Raw genomic sequence first — 16,858 nt, 5'->3', positions numbered from 1 at the left:
TGGGTGGGTGCTAAGTGTCTGAGCCCAGATTCGATCCCAGGTCATCCTGACTCTGGGGAGGGTGCTCTTACTGTGCTACCTGGCCGCCCCAATACTATGCTCTTATGTGCCAGCAAGCTGAGAAATAGGATTTGTCCTTAGACCAGATGCAGGAACTCAATAAGAACTTCAAGAGGCGGGTTTTAAAATAAGAAAAGAAATTAATCATCTTTGGGCGGGTCCTCCCTCCCACCTCCCTCTCTTCACACCCAGCCTCCTAATTTCCAGACTTAGAACTTGAATAGCAATCAAATTATCAAACATTTATTAAGTACCTATTATCTGTCAGAAAAAAAGGCCTCTAGGGGGCACCATAGTGGCCTGGAGTCAGGAAGACTCATCTTTATGAGTTCAAATCCAGCCTCTGACATTTACTAGCTGTGTGACCCTGGGCAAGTCACTTAACCCTGTTTGCCTGTTTCCTCACCATAAAATGAACTGGAGAAGGAAATGGCAAACTGCTCCAGCATTTTTGCCAAGAAAACCCCAAACGGGGTCATAAGAGTTGGACACAACTGAAGGATGGTTGAACAGTGTTATTTGTTGGGCACATTGCTAGATCAGGGGATACAAAGACAGAAATGGCTCTTCCAGTCCTCTCCTCCCCCACCAAGAGCTCATATTCTCTAGGGGGAGATGTACATGTACGTACACATAAAGCACATGCTGAAGCATAACAAGCTAACCCGGCGGGGGGAGGGGTGTATTACAGCAGGCACCATTACCTGGAGGATGGGCACAGAGGGGCCAGCGTAGGTCTGCCAAAGACCATACTTGAGTTGAGTTTAGAAGGAAACCAGAGCTTTTAAGAAGTGAATGTAGTGAGGGACTGTGTTCAGTTAAACAGTTACTCACACATAAGGCCCTAGGTTTGACCCTCTGCATCTCCAGCTGATTCCTTCTGTAGGCAGCTAGATCATTGGGCTGGGATGTGAGTTCAAATCCTGACTCAGATACTATCTGTGTGACCCTGGGGAAATTCTCAGCATTTTTTTTCATCTATGAAATAAGGGGGTTGGCCTAAAATTTCCTCCAGCTCTAATCTATGATCCTTCATAGCCCAAACAGGAATGGGGCCAGTGGGTCAAGAGAATGGAAACTCTTTGAAGGTAAGGACTGTTTTTTTTTTTTCTGGTGTGTATCCCCAGGACCCAGCACTGTATCTGGCACATAGTGGACCCTCAATAAATCCTTTTGGAATTGACTTGAATTGGACCCAGTCAAGTGATATCTGGACTGTGGTGAACTGGTCAAGATCCCTGGGCTTTGCCAAGCTAGATTCCCTTTTATACTATTTTTACTTTTCTGAGGAATCTGCCTTTGGGGGAAAAACAAACTGATCCCAGTCCTCTGCCCAAGGGTGTGCTGGGAAATGTTTAACAACCTGCTCTCCAGGGAAATAATGTAACATAAATATGACACACTTTAAAATTTAGTCTGCATCACCATTTTCTCCATCGCTTTCTTAAGTCTGGACAGTCAACAAAATAACTCAAACCTTGCTTTGAGTTGTTTGCTGATTTCTGAGGTGTTAAATGCTTATGATGAAAATTTAACAATCGGCTCTGGCTCTCATGATACCTCTGGCTCTCTGATACCTTCTGGCTCCAACTCATGCCTGATAACATCAGAATTAGAGGAGGAAGGTTTGTTTGCACTTTTCTGGAAGGATCAAGGGAGGAAGAGGATGGAGCCTGGTACCCCAGAAGGCCACTAGGTGGCGAGATAGCACCAGAGATCTTCTATCGCCTGGGGTAGGTCGGAGAGCTGGGAGTTCCTTGCGAGGAATGGGTATATATAATCTATTTCCCTTTCAGGTATTTGTGCCCAGGGCTCTCACTTTGATAACTACTTTACAAGTCTTGGGCATGCCCATTTTGGTTCCCTGGAACCATATGAGAAAGGAGGAAGCCACTCAGCCACCTGCCATGTTGTTTAGCTACCTACAGTGACCCCGGATCTCTGCCTGGGCTATTGGCAGGCACTGGGAATTTAATTCAACAAACAAACATTAATTATAGGTCTCCTTTACTTGCGGCACGGGCAAAGTGAAATGAAGCAGTACCTGACCTCAAGGAGCTTACATTCTGCTAGGTTGGCAAGGTGACTTCGGGGCTGCAGGTTCTAAACCTTAGACTTTAGGTCAGTGGCTTTTGCTTAGAGATCTGAACTGTTAGGTGAGGAGGAGGTAGGCTGCTGTGCTTTCTGTCTCCCTTTATCCCCAACTCATCCCATAAACCCCGGAGCCCAAGACCTGTGGAATGTAGGAGCTGAGGGAGTGCAGATGTACCAAATGTCCATGGGATTGGCTGGATCACTTGCCTACAGAACAGAGTTCATCCCCCTGCATGGCCTCCAGGGCCCTCTGCAAACAGGCACCACCCTGATTTCCCAGCCTGATTGCTTACCAGCCGTTTTAAACACAGATATGCCCCAAGCTTGGGTCCCAGGATGTGACTGCTCTGCTCAAGAAGCTGGTCTCTAGGATAAATATAAACCCCTTCTCGCCTGGGCTCCCGCCCATCTTTACAGACTTTCAGCTTTACTCTCCCTCCACATACTTTATGTTTGGGCCAAGTGTCCTCCATGCATGACTTCCCAGCCTTTGCCAAGGTTGTCCCCGAGCTCGCCTGACTCACGTCTGCTGGAGCCCCTGCCTCCCTCCAAGGGTTGGCTCAAGGGCTGCCCCCTCCAAGACCCCCCCCCAACCAGGATCCCCCCCCCAAAGTCTGCTCTTATTTTGTTCTTATACTTGTTTTCTGTGCCCCTGTTGTGTGTAAGCTCCTTGATGGTGGGCATGGCTCCATCTTTGCCTTAGTTTTCCCACAGTGCCTGGCACATAGTAGGGGCCCCATGCCTACTGAACTGAGCTGAGTCTGTGGCCTATCCTTTCCTGCCCTTCTGTCTGATCTCCATGCTAAACATCCTCTCTACCAGTCTATCTATGTCTTGTTCATGCTCCAGGGCCCTGCTCAGATGCTACCAAGCCAACAAGTATTCCCAAGGGCCTACCATGTGAGAGCAATGGTAAGAACAGCTCCCCAGACTCTCCCCTCAGGCCTCACACAGCACTTTCTTCCCCCACTTGTCCAGTGCCCTTAGTGTGTTTTATTTTGGACTGGATTATGGTGAGAACCGGGGGGAATGTGCATTTATTAAGCACCTACTGCATACCCAGAACTGTGCTAAGTGCTCCTAAGGGGCTCATGGTCTAGAGGGGGAGACTCCATGTAAATAATTATGCACAGACAGGAAATGTGCAAGACACATTGGAAATAATCGACAGAGGGAAGGCCTAAGATTTAGGAGGGCTCAGGGAAGGCCCCCTGGAGAAGGTAGGACTTTAGTGGGACTTGAAGGAAGCCAGGAAATGGAGACAAGGAGGGGGAGCATTCTGTGATTGCAGAAAAATGCCTGGAGTCAGGGAGTCAACAAGGAAGCCTGGGTCACTGCAGTGGAAGAGTGTGTGTGACTGGGGGACAGGGGACAGAGGGAAGATAGTGTAGGAAAATGAAAAAGGGTGTGTGTGCGTGTGTGTATGTGTGTGTGTATGTTGTATGTGTGTGTATATATGTGTGTGTGGGAGGTATGGGGTTCGTGTGTGGTGTGCATTTGGGGTATGTGTGTGGAGGGAGTGTGTGCAGTATGTGTGTATGGGTGTGTGGTGTATGTGGTATGTGTGTGTGGTATGTGGTATGTGTGTACTCTGTGTGTGTTGTATGTGGGTATGTGGGGTGTATGTGTGTGTTGTGTTGGGGTGTGTGTAGTGTGCATTGTATGTGTGTATATATGTTTGTGTGGTATGTATTTGGGGTGTGTGTGGAGTGTGTGCAGTATGTGTGTGTATGGATGTGTGGTATGTGGCATCTGTGTGTGTGGTGTTGGGGTGCGTGTGTGGTGTGTATTTGGGGTATGTGTGTGGAGTGTGTGCAGTATATGTGTGTATGGGAGTGTGGTATGTGTGGTGTGTTCTCTGTGTGTGTTGTATGTGGGTATGTGGGGTGTATGTGTGTGTTGTGTTGGGGTGTGTGTAGTGTCTGTGTGGTGTGTGTATGGGGTGTGTGTGTGTGTGTGTGTGTGTTGCTTAAGAAGGACTTTGAAAGCCAAGCAGGATTTTATATTTGATCCTGGGGGTGACAGGGAGAACTTTAGGAAAATCACTTTGGCAATTGCATGAAGGATGGACTGATGTGGGGAGAGACTTGGGGCAGGGAGTCCAAGCACTGGGCTATTGCAATAGCCTGGGTATACAAGGAGGATGGAGGGGCTGGGGGGAGGAAATGTGGGCACTGCAGGGTTACTGCTGCCCAAGAAACTTTGGAGAAGACAGATGTAGGCTCACAGGACCATGACTAATGAGTTAATTATGAGCCTGATTTAATTAGGCTAAAAGAAGGACCAAGCGGAAGGTGGAGAGAAGGAGATGTGGGCAGCACGTGGATCTCTACAGTTTTGTAAATAACCTTGATGCTGTCAGGTTCTTATATCGGGGTTGTTATTCAAGAGCTGGCAGGGACCTCAGAGACCATCTAATCTAACCCCTTCATTTTCCAGCTGAGCCAACTGGGGCTCAGGGTGTGAAGGCACACCAGGGACCAGGCATGAGGCAGCTTATGAGCCCAGGGTCCTGGACCTGAGAAGTCCAGGAAAGGGCAACCTGGAATGTGCGTTATTTGCAAAGTCTGACTTGGGGGGCCTAGAATTTAAATGCACCTTGAGTCAGGGGCACAGCTGTGTATGGGAAAGAATATTGATTTGGGAGTCAGGAGGCCAGGAAAATCACTGCTTCTCTTTGGCCCTTGGCTTCCTTCTCCCTCAAATGAGGGGGCTGGATGCTGAAGGTCCCTTTCAGGTCCTCTGAGTACTTCTGTCCAGAGCTCATAGGCTTTGCCATCAGCTAGAGCCATTGATCCTAGGGTAGATTAGGATTTTCTGGACAGATATCAGCTGTCTGCTGTTTTTGGTTTAGAAATTGCCACAAGGGGGCGCCAAACCCCTGCTGTCTGCCTGATGACAGTTCCATAGATACAATGTTAATAATAACCTCTGATTACTAAAGTTGGAAGGCCACTAGGTGGCGCCATAGTTTATAGAGAGGCAGGCCCAAAGTCAGGAAAACTCATTTTCCTGAGTTCAAAATTACCTCAGATACTTACTAGTTGTGTGACCTCGGGCAAGTCACTTAACTCTGTTTGCCTCAGTTTCCTCATTTGAAAAATGAGCTGGAGAAGGAAATGGCAAATCCCTCCAGTATCTCTGCCAAGAAAATCCCAAATGGGTCACAAAGAATTGGAAACTACTGAACAACTAAGCTGAAAGAACTGTCTTGTCCAAATCCCAATTTTCCAGGGAAAGAAACCAAGGCCCTTTGAGAAAAGACTATTACAAGGTCAAAGTTATTCTGACCCTGGGAACTCTTCAATTGGAGTCACGATTTTTTTCCCCTAAAATAAATGTTCATTGATATCAGTTTTTTTACATCACCTACATTTCCTGATATTGCCCTTCCTTTCCCCTAGTCCCAGAGTCATCTCATAGAACAAACAATAAAAAGAGGGGCATAAAGAGTTCAGCAAAACCACCCAACACATTAAAAAAGGTCTTGAGGGTATGCAGTGTTCCACACCCATAAGCCCTCGCCTCTGCCAAGCAATGGGCAGGGACAAGAATTTCTGCTATCTCCTTCGGCTAAATTCAGTGATACCAACATCTTTTTTCTTTTTTTTTTCATCAAATGCTTTATCAACTTCTAGTTTACATCATTCATTTCTGCAAGATTTTGAGTTACAAATTTTCTCCCCGTTTTTCCCCTACCCACCGCCCCAAAATATCCCCTCCTCCACTCTGCTCTCTCCCATACCGTCTACCAAACTCCCTCCAACTTTCCAGTAGGGCACAGTGGATCTCTATGCCCCAGTGCCTGTATGTCTTATTTCCCAGTTACATGTAAGATAATATTAATAATAGTATATATATATATATATATACATATATACACACATATATATATATATTTAAACATTTGATTTTAAAACTTTGAATTCCAGTTTCATTCCCTTTCTCCCTTGTCACCCACCCTTACTGGGAAGATAAGCAGTTCATTATAGGTTGTGATGGGGTACCTCATGGTTGGATATCTGTAACTAACCTGAATTTAAACAGAATCAAGGATGTTTTATCCTGTCGTATTTGGAATGTCACAGGTCCATTTTTTCCTTCTATAGCAGGTTTCTATGATCAGAGCAAGGAGTCAGTAAAAGATCTGCGCTCTTTTGTGTTAGCTTACTGGAAAATGAAATATTATTCTTATCTAGGATTAGAACATGTGCAGAAAGTTATGCAAACTGCTTATGATCATTTTAAAAGTTTTATGAATCTTGAACTGTTTTAAAAGAAGGGAAAATACTTTTAGAAGAAATTTTAAATCTCTAGTGTGATTTTAAAAGGCCTATTAAAACTTTCATTTGCAAGATAAATTTATTGCTAAATTAATGTAATGATTTGTAAAGCAGAAGAGATCTTGCTGTTTTGATATCTTGTCTATGGGAAAATATAAAGGACAGTGAAATAGTCTGAGTAATGGGTTATACTAGCCCATACTCACCCCACTTCTGGTCAATTTTCTCTTACTCCTTTTTGGCCCTTGTTTGTTTAATCCTTTTGCTAGATTTGTGTCTTTTAGGCTCAGCACCTTTCACTTGCAGGTGACTCATTTGCGGGGAACATTGTCAAGCAATCTAACTGGCCCATGGAGACTCCATGTTCAAGGCCTGCTACAAACGGGCCCTATTTCTGCTCCCCAAGGATATTCCTTTCTTTGTGGGATGGGTGGGTCAGAGAGTGTGAATTCTGGGGACGAGGTCAAGCGCAATGCCACCACCTGGCAGGACCCAAGACCTGCTGTCTTGGCTACTAGGTATCTGACCCCTTACAAGAACTATGAGATGTGCTCCCTGGGATTTCTCACACCTCCTCTGACTATTTATAAATAGATATAACATCACTAAGCCCAGCACTTCTCCTTAAAACTAGTTAAATGGGGTTTGGGGGACAATGTTCTTTGGTATCTTCAAAAGGGATCAAAATATCTCATGCCTTGGCAACCAAGACTGCATTTAGCCTTCGGGAAATCCAGTAGTCTCTGGATTCCCTGGCCAATGTGATCCTGGACAATGGCATAGCCTTAGATTATCTGCTGGCCTCTAGTGGGGTGTGCCCTAGCTAACACCTCCTGCTGCATGGATATCAATAATTCTCAACAGGTAGAACTCCACACCAAAAATATACTGGAAAAGGCCAATTGGATGGAAGAAATTCATGAAACCCTTAGTGCACCAGGTTCCTCCTCTTCCTCATGGTGGTCCTGGCTTTTCCCTATACTTGCCCCTTTCCTGGTCCCACTCCTAATCATAGTCTGCTTAACCTCCTTGCTAAGTTTGTCTCTTCTAGGCTCAGTGCTTTCTGATGGGGTACCTGGGGTCTAGGTCAATATGTGGAACCAATTTGTAAAACCAGTCTGTGCAGTCTGAACTGCAATTTGTATTGTAAAATTGTAATCTGTGAAATCCCTTTCCCAGCCTCAAACTCTGCCCCTTCCCCCTATCACTCAGCCTAAGCAACACCTTGTGACTCCTTTGTTCTTACTTAATCTCTTCATGTCTCCAGGCTGGCCCAAATCTCATCTAAACTATCTATGCACTAAAGTCACTAGTTCCTCTCAATCAGCTCTAACCTTTATTTATGCACTGAGGTCCCTTCCCTCCATCCGGTCAGCCCTGACAATGGCAGCCCTACCCTTTAAAAGTAAAAGCATAGGGGCGGCCAGGTAGCACAGTGAGTAAGAGCACCGGCTCCAGTGTTGAGATAGACCTGGAGATCAAATCCCGGGCTCAGACACTTAGCACCCACCCAGAAACATCTGGCCGTGTAACCTTGAGCAAGTTACTTAACCCCGATTGCTTAAAAAAAATTTAATTAGTTGTTCTGTGTTCATTTCTAACTTGCTTCTTGATCCACATACAGGAGACAAGTAAGATAGTCTAGTATTCCCTTCTCTTTGAGGACTTGCCACATTTTGTTGTGATCCACACAGTTAAAGATTTTAGTGTAGTCAATGAAGCAGAAGCAGATGTTTTTCTGGAACTCTAACCCTAACCCTAAATGTTGGCAATTTGGTCTCTAGTTCTGCCTCTTGGAAAACCAGCCTGCTCTTCTGGTGATTTTTAGTTGGCATATTGCTGAAGCCTGGATGGCAGAATCTTAAGCAGAACCTTGCTGGCCTGTGAAATGACTGCAATTGTCCAATAATTTGGAAATTCTTTGGCATTGCCCTTCTTTAGGATTGGGATGTAAACTGATCTTTTCCAATCTAATCCACTGTGAGTTTTCCAAATTTGCCGGCATTTTGAGGGCAGCCCATTCACAGCATCACGTTTTAAGATTTTCAGAAGCTCAGCTAGAATTCCATCACCTACAATATCCTTATTGTTAGCTCTTCTAAGGCCCACTTGACTTCATTCTCCAGGACGTCTAGTTCTAGATTAGTAACTGTACCATCATGGTTATCAGGGATGTTAAGATCTTTCTTGTATAGTCCTTCTGTTTCTTCTTGCCACTCCTTAATTTCTTTTTTTTTAAATTATTAATTTATATTTAGTTTTCAGCATTCCTTTCCACAAGATTTTGAGTTACAATTTTTCTCCCTGTCTTTTCCCTACGCCCACCCCAACATAGCAAGCCTACTGAATACCCCTTCTCCCAATCTGTTCTCTCTTATATCCTACCCCATCCCTCCCCTAACTTTCTAGTAGGGCAAGATGGATTTCTATACCACACTGTATGTATATCTTATTTCCCAGTTGCATGTAAAAACAATTTTTAAAAAATATATATTTTTAAAACTTTGAGTTCCAGATTTTTTCCCTTCTTCCCTCCTCACTCACCCCCACTGGGAAGATAAGCAATTCAATATAAGTTGTATATGTGTAGATACACAAATCATTTCCATAGTAGTTATATTGTGAAAGACTAGCTATATTTCCCTCCATCCTTTTCTGCCCCCCACTTATTCTATTTTCTCCTTTGACCCTATCCCTTTTCAAAAATTTTTGCTTCTAACTACCCTCTCCCCTAATCTACCCTCCTTCTATCATCCCAACTCTTATCCCCTAGCCCCCTATTTTCCTGTAGGGTAAGATACCCAATTGAGTGTGTATGTTATTCCCTCCTTAAGCCAAATTCAATGAGAATAAGGTTGTCCCATTCCCTTTCACTTTCCTGCTCTTCCCCTCCATTATAACAGTTTTCACTTGCCTCTTTTATATGAGATAATTTACCCTAATCTATCTCTCCCTTCCTCCTCCCAATATATTCCTCTCTCACCTCTTAACTTTATTTTTTAGATATCCTTTCATATTCACATCATCCTCTGCCTTCTATGTATATATGTACAAACATATGCACACCCTCACACACACACACACACATATATATATACATACACCCTCCTATACATACATATGTATGTATGTGTGTGTGTATACACACACACACACACACACATATTTCCTTCAACTATCTTCATACTGAGAAAAGCCTTAGGAGTTACAATTATCATTTTTCCATGTTGGAATATAAATAGTTAAACTTTAATAAGTTCCTTATGATTTCTTTTTCCTGTTTACCTTCTCATGCTTCTCTTGCTTCTTGTATTTCAAAGTCAAAATTTCTTTTCAGCTCTGGTTTTTTCATCAAGAATGCTTGAAAATCCTCTATTTCATTGAATGACCTTATTTTCCTCTGTAGTATTATACTCAGTTTTGCTGGGTAGCTGATTCTTGGTTTTAGTCTTAGCTCCTTTGACCTCCAGAATATCATATTCCAAGCCCTTTGATCCCTTAATGTAGAGGCTGCTAGGTCTTGTGTTATCCTGATTGTGTTTCCACAATACTCAAATGTTTCTTCCTGACTGCTTGCAGTATTTTCTCTTTGACCTGGGAACTCTGGAATTTGGCTATAATATTCCTAGGAGTTTTCTTTTTGAGATCTTTTTCAAGAGGAGTTTTCTTTTTGGGATCTTTTTCAAGAGGAGTTTTATTTTTGGGATCTTTTTCAAGAGGTCATTGGTGAATTATTTCCATTTCTATTTTGCCCTCTGGTTCTGGAATATCAGAGCAATTTTCCTGGAGAATTTCTTTTTTTTCTTGTCTTTTTTTAAAATTTAATTTAATTTTTAAATTAATTTGTTTGTTTCCTTTTAGTTTACAGGATTCAATTCCACAATTCCTTGAGTTTCACATTTTGTCCCTCTCTTTTCCCTCCCCAGCCATGGTGGCATATAGTCAAGTATAGGATCTGTAAATACTTTCACATTATACATTAGTCAGGTTATAAAGAAGGATTGTATCAGATGGAATGAAAAATGGTAAAGAGGACATAAAACCAAACAAGAGAAGGAAAAAGATCAGGTATTTTGCTTCCACCTGGATATAAACTCAGTTCTTTCTATGGATGCACATATTTCTCTCCATCATGAGTCTTTTGGTATTGACATATCACTGCATTGCTGAGAAGAGTCCAGTTTATCCAAGTTGGTCATCACACATACATTGTGTCTGTAATTGTGTACAAATTTCTCCTGGTTCTACTCTTCTCACTCAGCATCAGTTTGTATAAGCCTCTCCAGGTAAATATGAAGACTGTCTGCTCCTGGAGAATTTCTTGAAAGATGATGTCTAGGCTCTTTCTTTTGATCATGGCTTTCAGGTAGTCCAATAATTTTTTTTTTTGCCTTTTGGAGGGCAATTGGGGTTAAGTAACTTGCCCAAGGTTACATGGCTAGGTTTTTTTGTGTGGGTGTTAACTGTCTGAGGCCAGAACCAAACTCTGGTCCTCCTGACTCTGGGGCCGGCGCTCCACTCACTACGCCACCTAGCCACCCCAGTAGTCCAATAATTTTAAAATTATCTCTCCTGGATCTATTTTCCAAGTCAGTGGTTTTTCCAATGAGATATTTTACATTGCCTTCTATTTTTTCATTTGTTTGGATCTATTTTATAGTATCTTGGTTTCTCATAAATTAGCTTCCAATTGCTCCAATCTAATTTTGAAGGAGTTATTCTCTTCAGTGAGTTTTTGCAAAGGAATTTCAAATTCTGGCAAATTAGGCTTTTTAAGGCATTCTTCTCCTCACTGGCTTTTTGGGCCTCTTTTGCCATTTTAGTTATTCTATTTTTTAAGGTGTTATTTTCTTCAGTGTATTTTGTGGTCTCCTTTAGCAAGCTGTTGACTCATGATTTTCTTTCATCATTCTTATTTCTCTTCCAAATTTTTCCTCCACTTCTCTTACTTGATTTTCAAAATCCTCCTTGAGCTCCTCCATGACCTGTAACCAGATCATATTTTTGTTGGAAGCTTTTGATGCAGGAGTTCTGACTTCATTCGTTGTCTTCCTCCCACTTCATACTTTGATCCTGTTTGTCCCCAAAAAAGGATTCTATGGTCTGTTTGTGTTTCCTCTGCTTGCTCATATTGCCAGTCAGTTACTTGACTTTTGAGCTCTCTGCCAAGGTAGAACTCTGCTTCCAGAGAGGAGAGAACTTTGTCCCAAATTGCTGGGGTTTTCACAGCTGCCAGAGCTATTAGGAGGGTACCCTCTCTACAGCCCCCACAAACTCTGGCTCTCTGGCCACACACCCCAGGACCACCACCCAAGACTGAGATCCAGATCCAAGCAGGTTAAAGTAAAAGTAATTACTCTCTGAACGGTCTCTTGGTCCCCTAAGATCTGTAGGCCAGGAGCTCCTGAGTCAGCCACGTGGTGGCTGTGCTGCTGTTCCTCCACCACATCTTGCACCAGGGGCAGGGGCCCAACCAGACTCTTCCATCCGCCCCTGTTCCAACAGAGTTCCACACTGATCTTTTAATTTGTCTTTGATGTTTATGGGTTGGGAAGTCCAGAAACTACCACAGCTGCTGGTGATTCACTCTCCTGAAGTCTGCTCTGGTTGCCGCTGGTCAGGGCCACCCTGGGGCCAGCACCAGGCTTATGAGGGACTGTGCTTGGCTCCCAGCTCGGTGCGATAGTTCCTTCCTTTCCTCCCACTGGACTTCCCTCAGCAGGAGATTTGTTTCTCTCTGTCACTTTGTAGGTTCTGTAGCTCTAAAGTTTGTTTAGAGTAATTTTTTTTACATGTATTGGAAGTGATTGGAGCAGGAGGTCATGCCAAGTTTGTGCTTTTACTCTGCCATCTTGGCTCCGCCTCCACCACTTCTTAATTTCTTCTGCTTCTCTTAAGTCTGTACCATTTTTATCTTTTATCCTACCCATTTTTGCATGAAATGTTCCCTTGATATCTCTAATTTTCTTGAAGAGATCTCATCTTTCCCATTCTGTTGTTTTCTTCTATTTCTTTGCATTGTTTATTTGAGAAAACTTTCTTATCTCTCCTTGCTTTTGTCAGGAATTCTGCATTCAGTTGGGTATATCTTTCCCATTCTCCTTTACCATTTTCTTTCCTTCTTTCCTCAGCTATTTGTAAAGCATAGTTTCAGTCAAGTCTGACTTTTTATTACCACATTTTGGGGTTTTCTTGGTAGAGATACTGGAGTGTTTTGCCGTTTCCTTGTCCAGCTCATTTTACAAATGAGGAAACTGCGGCAAACAGGGTTAAATGTCTTATCCAGGGACACACAGCTAGTAAGTGTCTGAGGTAAGATTTGAATTCAGGAAGATGAGTCTTCCTGACTCTTGGCTCAGTCCACTATCTATTGTGTCACCTACTTACCCTGCAATAAATATTGTAAGCTGGGTAATACTCATTTTTCATTCACTTCATTCCATGTTGTCTGGTCATCTCCTCCTTGCCAACCACCTTTCTTGGAGTGATCACACCTTCCCACTTCCCTCTCTATCCACTTCCAGCTCTTAAACCCTGAACTACAAACCATGATTAAATCAACTCTGCCATTGTCCCTGGATGGGCTGTGCCAATACACTTTCCTATGGCCCACTCGCCATCCATGTAACTTTTCAGACCAAAGTGCTCCTTCCTGGCCACTACTCCTCTTTACGTGTTGGTTCCCCCATTAGAATGAGGTCAAGGACAGTCATTGCTTTATGTGTTTGTATGCTAGTGCTTGGTCAATAGTAAACACTTAATAAATGCTCATTCATTCATTCACTTGGTTTTTCCTGTGCAGATTGTTGGGCCCATTGTTTGTGCAGCCATGGATCTCACTGAGGATGAATTTTATTATTGTCTCCATGGGTACAAATGCTAGGCACATTCAGGAGTAAATTTAATGGGTGTGAATCCTTGGTAGCATTATTTATCCTCTGGGGTTACTTACCCAACCTGAGCTCACACTGGCAGATTGGGTTCCTAGAAGGTTTCTGACTGCTTCTCAGATTCTTGGGTAACTCTAAGGACTTGGATTTCTAGCATTGCCTCTTATAAGCCCCCCATTAGTATGCTTTTCATTAACATCAATGTGCAAGCAAGACACCCTGGAAGACTTCGCCATCTGAAGGACCTCCCTCTATTAAACTATGTTCCCTTTATTTAGACTATGTAGAGTGAATGCATCCTCCCTGGCACTGGTTAGTGCCTTTGGTGAGCAGCAGCCCCCTGTTTTAGGCCCTTCACCACAGAATTCCAGTGTTGGAAAGAACCGTGGAGGCCATATTGCACCACCTGGACCTGAACAAGCATTTTCTCTACATGCCTCCAAAGTAGTCATTTGTGGTTTATATCAATCATTTTCAATGTGGTCATTTTGTTCCCAGATACTGAGCCAGTGACATTGCTTTTCAAATGATAATTTTTTAAAAACCGACTGTTAAGATATCTTCTTGCATGATCCTATCATGTGCATTAGAGTTACCTTGTTAGAGGAGGGCCTTTCAAGGAGTTTTGTCCTACCAAGCCAATTTTTAAAAAATAATCACCAAATAATAAATTCACTGGGGATCTTATTATTCTATACCCCTCACTCAATTGAGTAACTGTAAGTGGCACAGTGGATAGAACCCTGGACTTTGAGTTAGGAAGACTCACCTTCATGAGTTCAAATCTGGTCTCAGACAATGAATAGTTGTGTGACCTTGGGCAAGTCACTTAATCCTGTTTGCCTCAGTTTCCTCATTTGTACAATGAGCTAGAGAAGGAAATGGCAAATCACTCCAGTATCTTTTTAAGATAGTATTTTATCTTTCCCCCCCCAATTATATATGACAATTTTTAGCATTCAGTTTTAGAAAATTTTGAGCTAAATGTCTCTCCTACCCTCTTTCTAAAATGGCAGACTATTTGATATAGGTTACGTATGGGCAATTGCATAAAATATATTTCCCATATTAGTCAGTTATGAAAGAAGAAACAGATCAAAAGGCATAAAAAAATAAAAAACTAAAGCAAGTGAAAAAAGTATGCTTGTATCAGCATTGAGTCCATCAGTTCCTTATCTGTATGTGAATATAATATAATAATCATTAAATATCATATTTTGGCCAAAGTCTGAATTAATCAAACAAACTGCTTTGGTTGATTTAAAAATGCCTTTCCCTGTGTTAGCAACTTTAAAGACCAGGGGTGAGATTCTCCTTATCTTGGGACTTACTCCACATGAGAGCAAAACAGACATCCTGAGACCATAAAATGTAAATAGACCCTGCTCTGGTCATTGCCAATTTGCATTTACAACCAAGGAACTCTTTTCCACATATAGATGGTAACAAATGAAAGTCATAAAGTTGTTTTGTGACATGGTCATCCTGAATTGGGATGGTTCTGAAATGTATAGAAAGTCTTATGATTCTTCTGTTCATCAGTCAAGACTTTAGTCCTGCACTCCTTGCACAAGTACTGCTAGCCTTAAGGGAATAACGAATAAACAATGTAAATTTTATATTACTATTTGTCTCCTTTAACCAAACTTTGTATGAAGGTCAACAATAGCATGTTCCATCATGAGTCCTTTGTACTTGTCTTGGGTCATTGTGTTGCCTGGAATAGCTGAGTCATTCACAGTTGATCATCAGATAGTGTTACTGATATTGTTTACAATGTTTTCCTGGTTTTGCTCATTTCACTTTGCATCAGTTTGCAAAAGTCTTTGTAGGTTTTTCTGAAATCTGACCACTCATCACTTCTTAATGCACAATAGTATTCCATTACATTCATATACCACAACTTGTTCAGCCATTCCCTAATTGATGAACATTCTCACAGTTCCCAACATTTTGCCACCATGAAAAGGCCTGCTATAAATATTTTTGTACATGTAGATGCTTTTACCTTTTCTATGATCTCTTTGGTATATAGATACCCACTCTGGTATCTTTGCCAAGAAAACCCCAAATGGGGTCACAAAGAGTTGGACACAGTGATTGAACAATAACAACAACTACTACAACAAAGATGTTATTTGCTACCAAAAAAATAAAATTGACTGGGGAGAGTGGATTCCGACTAAATCATTAGTTGCCACAAGGCATTCACAGCCCTCTTCCCCAGTTACTCCTGAATGCTGCCTAGATGAAGATGAGTGAATCCCTTCATTCACTGCTACACTGGGCCAAGCCAGTCATTAGTGGGCTTTGCTCCTCACTAGGCTGGGCTGCCTATACACACTGGCCTGTATTCCAGTAACTGGACCTTTAGCAGCTTGCTCTGTTGTCCTTTTGGATCTCACCACGTCACAAGAGTAATTAAGTCTATCACCAATGCTCATCCACAGACACAGTGTAGACTGAATCAACATCAGAGCTATGTGATCATCACTTCGCATGGGGGAAGGCAGCTCTGAGGCTTGAAACCAGGGTTTACTAGAATTCTTCCCTCGAACCCAAGGAAAACACCATATCCTTCCTTTGTGTGACAAGCCTTAGAATGTTTTGCACTAATTGTAGTTAAGCCCAGGGGTGTGCTGGAGGCAGCTCTTATCAGAGCCAATCATTAACTCTTCAGTGAGAACATGTACATCTTGGAAATCAGCAAATGTTACAAAGCAAATATTGTTTGTAGATTGTGTAGACTTAAGTAATGAAAAAATGTTAATGCGGATTAAACTGCATGCCATACATACATTTTGGAAGAGTCCGTTGTTAAACATTTACCAACATCCTTCCCTACTCTCAGCAGTTCTTATCTCTTCACTCTGATGCAGCCAAGGAAGAAAGAAAAAAAATTATTCAATCTTTTGCATGCAGGCCTAGATCTTGCTCAGAAGTCCATTGAAAAGCCTTTCCTTTCTTTGTAGTAAAAGTCACAGAATATGTATGCAGTGAGTAGAGTGCCAGCAGCGCACTCAGGAGGACCTGAGTTTGGATCTGGTCTCAGACATTTAACACACGCAAAAAAAACTAGCTGTGTGACCTTGGGCAAGTTACTTAACCCCAATTGCCCTCCAAAAAGGCAAAAAAAAAAGTCACAGAATATCTTCACTATGGTTAGAAACAAAAGATGTTTCTCTGGTAGCCAACTTGGACTCTCCCCACCAAATGCTGATCCATATTGTGAACCTGAAAGTTGGTTAAAGGAGACAGGCTAGGTAATAGACATTTACATCATTTATTCCCTTAAAGCCAGCAACTACATGCTACACGGAGCCAGAAGCTATGTTCTGACTGCCTCATACAAGATTGACAAAGTTGTTTTTGTATGTTTTTGGACAATCCCAGGACTTCTTTCTGTGTCCCTCAGATTTATGGTCTCCATGTGTTTTCTATCCATGCTATGGGAAAGGAAGTTTCTATCTTCCTTCTTCCTTCCTTCCTTCCTTCCTTCCTTCCTTCCTTCCTTCCTTCCTTCCTTCCTTC

At 42.5% G+C, this 16,858-nt stretch overlaps 1 long non-coding RNA gene across 4 annotated transcripts in view; it reads right to left on the bottom strand.

The window, feature by feature from the left end:
- LOC138162445 (uncharacterized) overlaps positions 1-16,858 on the bottom strand; it is a 40,047-nt gene that overhangs the window by 14,991 nt on the left and 8,198 nt on the right. For 2 of the 4 annotated variants that reach the window (XR_011168639.1, XR_011168640.1), the window contains one exon: positions 16,126-16,197. This is a non-coding gene — a long non-coding RNA (uncharacterized lncRNA). Of the gene's footprint in view, positions 1-14,096; positions 14,197-16,125; positions 16,198-16,858 lie in introns of all 4 variants that reach the window. The other 2 variants (XR_011168637.1, XR_011168638.1) reach the window with 2 other exon arrangements.

The sequence above is a fragment of the Petaurus breviceps genome, unplaced genomic scaffold (genome assembly GCF_028583685.1).
Source record: "Petaurus breviceps papuanus isolate PSGF00001 unplaced genomic scaffold, PetGlider_PUasm1.0 186, whole genome shotgun sequence".
In the NCBI taxonomy this organism is placed as follows: Eukaryota; Metazoa; Chordata; class Mammalia; order Diprotodontia; family Petauridae; genus Petaurus; species Petaurus breviceps.
The sequence above is the reverse complement of the archived record's forward strand: the minus strand, read 5'-3'. Positions and strand labels throughout refer to the sequence as shown.